General features: G+C 40.5%; 1 pseudogene; it reads right to left on the bottom strand.

Moving 5' to 3' along the window:
• Window positions 1–3,649: 3,649 nt before the first annotated feature.
• On the bottom strand, window positions 3,650–4,843 carry Pcbp2-ps7 (poly(rC) binding protein 2, pseudogene 7; annotated as a pseudogene).
• Between the last annotated feature and the right edge of the window lie 302 nt (window positions 4,844–5,145).

Raw genomic sequence — 5,145 nt, 5'->3', positions numbered from 1 at the left:
CCTCAGAGTGACTGTAAAGAAGTAAGTGAATGATTTCTATGACAAGAACATGAATAAATCTGAATAAAAAACATGAGTCTCTGAGTAAGGAAATTAAAGATGATCTCAGAAGATGGAAAGATCTGCCATGTTCATGGATTGGTGGGATTAATATTGTAAAAGTGGCCATCTTTCCAAAAGCAATCTCCAGATTCAATGAAATTTCATCAAAATTCCAACTCAAATCTTTGTAGAGTTAGAAAGAGCAATTTGGAAATTCATTTGGAATAACAAAAAAGAACAGGAAAGCAAAAACTGTCCTCAACAATAAAAGAACTTCTGGAAGAATCACCATCCCTGACCTCATGCAGTATTATATATCAATAATGATAAAAACTGCATGGTATTGGTACAGAGACAGTCAGGCAGATCAATGGAATAGAATTGAAGACAGGGAAATGAACCCAAACACCTATGGTCTCTTGATCTTGGACAAAGTAGTTAAAACCATCCAGTGGAAAAAAGATAGCATTTTCACAAATGGTGCTGGTTCAACTGGAGGTCAGCATGTAGAAGAATGGGAATGGATCCATTCTTATCTCTCTGTACAAAGCTCAAGTACAAGTGTAAAAAGGCCCCCTTATAAAACCAGATACACTGCAACCAATAAAAGAGAAAGTGAATAAGAGCCTTAAAACATGGGCACAGGGAAAATTTTCCTGCACAGAACAGCAATGACTTATGCCCTAAGATCAAGAATTGACAAAAGGGACAACGTACAATTGCAAAGGTTCTAAGGCAAAGGACACTGTGAATAGGACAAACCAATAGGTTGTGAAAAGATTTTACCAATCCTACAGCCCATGAAAGTCTAATATCCAATGTAAAGAAAGATTTCAAAAGTTACAACTTCAGAGAATCAAATAACACTATTAAAAGTAGGTTTCTGAACTGAGAAAATTCGAGTGGCTAAGAAGCACTTAAAGAAATGTTCAACATCCTTAGTCATCATGAAAATGAAACTCAAAACAAACAAACAAACAAACAAACAAACAAGATTACACCTCAAACCTGTCAGAATGGCTAAGGTCATAACCTGAGGTGAAATCAGATGCTGGATAAGGAGTAAGAGGAAAACTCCTCTATTGGTGTGATTATGATCTGGTACAAGCACTGTGAAATTAGTCTGGCAGTTCCTCAGAAAAATGTATATGGGACCTGAGGGCCCAGCTATACTGCTCCTGGGCATATGATCTGCCATGTTCATAGCAGCCTTATTTATAATAGCTAGAATCTGAAAAGAACCTGGATGTCTTTCCAAAAAGCAATGAATACAGAACATTGTATATTTACATAATGGAGTACTACTCAGCTATTAAAAATGAGTTCTTGAAATTTTTAGGCAAATGGGTGAAACTAGAAAATATCATACTGAATGAGGTATCTCATTCACAAAAAAACACATATGACATGCACTTACTGATAAGTGAATATTAGCCTAAAAATTCAGAATACCCAAGATACAATTTACAAACCACATGAAGCTCAAAAAGAAACACCAAAGGTAGATTCTTCAGTATTTCCTAGAACAGGGAACAAAATACTCACAAGAGGAAATACAGAGACATAGTGTGGAGCTGAGACTGAAGGAAAGGCCATCCAGAGACTGCCATACATGGGGATACATCCCACATGCAACCATTAATCCCAGTCACTATTGGGGATTCCAAAAGGTGCATAGTGACAGAAGCCTGATATAAGTATCTCCTGAGAGTCTCTGCCAGAACCTGACGAATTCAGAGGCAGATGCTCACAGCCAACCATTGGACTGAGACCATATGTCCCTAATGGAGGAGTTTGAGAATAACTGAGGTAGCTGAAGGTGTTTGGAAGTCCATAGGAAGAACAACAATATCAACCAACCAGATACTCCAAAGCTCCCAGGGACTAAACTACCAAACAAAGATAACACATGTAGTGACCTGTGGCTCCAGATGCATATGTAGCAGAGAATAAACTTATTAATAATCTTATTAAGCATCAATGGGAATGTCAGGGCTTGGAGAAGGCAAGGAGTGGGTGTCTGGGTTGGCAAGCATCCTCATAGAGGAAGGGGGAGAGGGGATGGCATAGGGGTTTTCCAGGGGGAAAACAAGGAAGGTGGATAACATTTGAAATGAAGATAAATATTCAATAAAAATGAAAAAAAATATATATAATTTATTTTAAAAAGCTTCTTTACTAAGCATAGCTCAAAATATGCATAATCCAATATATTTTTCCTTGTACATAGAGACATATTTATATAAATAATGTGTATACACCACATAATCAACAGATAGATGGGGCTTTCTTAGCCTTATGTCAGACTTGAGGGTGAATGACACCCCTGACCAATTAAGTTCTAGGGACATTGGCAGCTGTGGAAATGACTCCAAGTACTACCCTAGAGCTATAAGGAAAGGAAACCGGTCCTTTCTAGCTTCACACCATTCCTTATATTGAACAATCAAGTAAGCATAGAAAAGCCAGGCTTGTCTCTACACTGTCCCTGAACATAGCGGGTAGGAAGAGGATTTGCTTAAAACTACACTTTTATTTTCCACTTACCATTTACATATTTGCACTTGGGAGAAGGGAACTAAGGCTGGGAGCTATATCCTCCCTTTGAAGTTTCTCAGGTAGCAAGGTAACTCATTTCTTTGTTCCTATTTCTCTGCCCAGAGTCAAGTTAAAAGATTAATAGCATGTGATGGCTCAGGCTGAAGAACTGGGTGCTGGTTAAGTCCCCACTGTTATCTTGGTGCCTGGTAGAGGTTGGAACTGTCATATTGTAAACTCCGTGAACAACCCTGAAATATAACCACTCCATGCAGGCCCAACTGTTAAGGGTTTTTTGGTGAATGAGTGGCGTGGTAATACATGGTTTAAGTCTTGGATTTAAGATTTTATCTCAGGAATTTGGACAAGTTACTTTCTAGGTTAGCATAAATGGCAGCAGGTAAATTTTTAAAATGATTTCAGGACAAGAGTATCAGATTTCAAAACACTGTGGAGAAAACTAAAAGAACAATTACTAGAATATGAAATGAAAGTATGTATGGGTCAGTGATTCTCAAGCTTCCTATCAACACCTTCTTGTCCCAGCTCCATAAATGCACTGTACAATGCTGCTGTATAATCCTAGGGTAAGTGTAACTGTCAATCTTCATAAACAAGTTTTCAGAGGCCACCCAGGATCATGGGGGAAAAGATCAAGGGCAAATTATGAAAAAAAGGAGTGGTAAAAAGGAAAAAAAGTCCATTAATTCTACGTAAACTGAATCAGGGCTCTAGAAAAATAATATCAGACAGGAATAACACCCACATAAGTCACTGTGGCATCCAGGAACTATTCACAAAGAAAAAGCTCCAGTCCATCTTTTAATTTTTTTTGGAAAATTCCTGACATCACAGAACTAAACTGAAATTAATTAATAATCTACTCTTACATTTCCATGACAAACAAAAATTCATGAGCCAAATAAGGGGGGAGGTTATAAAACTAAATATGGATATCTCAGTACAACTGCTGAACAGAGAAAATAATTAAAACTCTTTAATTAAAAATCATGAGTGAATGATAAATTGTGTAGAAACTGAAACTTTACAAACTATTTGTAACCTGGAATCGCTGACTGTTCAGAAAGTACACAGATGGATCATGGGTGGTGGTGAACAGCAGAAAGGGATTATGGATAAATCTGCTCTGTTCTAGCTGTTCCCCATTCCACCTGTCTCCGAGGAAAGCCTGACACTGATTAGATACTGAGCCAGGCTAATGCTGGCAGTAGATCCAGTGATGGTAACCTGCCAATCAGTAGATCCTTCCATTGGGTTTGCGATTTTGATCTGCGCCCCACATGCCTGACAGACCTCATTTATTTCGGCTCCCTGATGCCTGATTATGCAGCCAATCAAATCATTTGGAACGGTGAGTTCATGAGAAGTAGTTTGAGCAGATGCATCCAAACCTGCACAATAGCCTTTCATCTCTGGAGTGCTAGGATTCAATTCCACTGAATCCAGTGCTGCATGGTCATGGGAAAATGAGACTGTTGAATTGCCGACTGGTACAGCTTAGTCAAATCTGGCCGTGGAGTGGTATACTGTCCCTGAATGGTATAGGACTCTAGAGGTGGTTTTTTCAGGTCAGGGTTGAGGCACATGGATGGGGTGGTGTGGGGAAAGCTTGAATTGTCATTGCCTGTGCTGTACCTGTCCTGACCACCTGCAAAGATGACTGGAGAACCTGAGGGCTGGGGCCAGTATGAGATGGTCACACCCTTCGGGGGAAGGGAAGGGACTGGGAGAAAGTCTCCAACATGACCACGCAGAACTGTTTGACACACTCAATGATGGATTGTGGAATGCCAGCAATAGTGAAGGCCCACTCAGTTGAGTTGGGGAGCATATGCCCTGCCACCTGTACCTGAGCCCCTGTATTCTCTCTTATTTCCTTGATCTTGCAACCACCTTTTCCAATAAGAGAGCCACACTGACAATCAGGAACTACCAGACACAAGTTAACTGAGGGTCTACTGGCAGCTGTGCTATTCGCTATAGAGCTGCTTAGGTCCCCTTCCAGTTTGTCAATGATCATAGCAAAGGCTTTAAAGATGGCATTCCTCTGTCCAGCAAAAGTTATAATTCTCTCAAGACAATTCTCTTCTAAGATGTTGATAAGTGTACCACATTCCTCACACAGCTTCCTAGCAGATTCTCCTTTCTTTCCCATGATACTGCCAACTTCCTTTCCATGCATAAGTAGCGTGATGGTGAGAGTGACATTTAATCCACTTTCAATCACAAGGGTGTCCATGTCTAGCAGTTACAAGGAGCTGGACTTTGGGTAGTCAAGTCTTTGGTCACTGGAGGCACATGAGCTGACTGAGCGGAACAGGAAAGTGGGTGGGAAAGGGAAGGGTAAGAGGCCAGGGACAGAACAATGGGGGTGGGTGGGAAGACAAGGGGAACAACCAACCCCCCTACAAGGAGCGGGCAGAGGAGGGGGTGTGGAGGGCAGCAGAGGCCACAGGCGGCGACTGCTCCAGTTTCTGCCTTTGCTGATCTGGGTCCAATATATTTTAATGTATGCAATTAACACAAATTATCCCAAAAAAGAAG

Source organism: Rattus norvegicus, chromosome 8 (assembly GCF_021556685.1).
Source record: "Rattus norvegicus strain SHRSP/BbbUtx chromosome 8, alternate assembly SHRSP_T2T, whole genome shotgun sequence".
NCBI lineage: Eukaryota > Metazoa > Chordata > Mammalia > Rodentia > Muridae > Rattus > Rattus norvegicus.
Note: the sequence above shows the minus strand (reverse complement) of the source record. Positions and strands in the feature narration are given on the sequence as shown.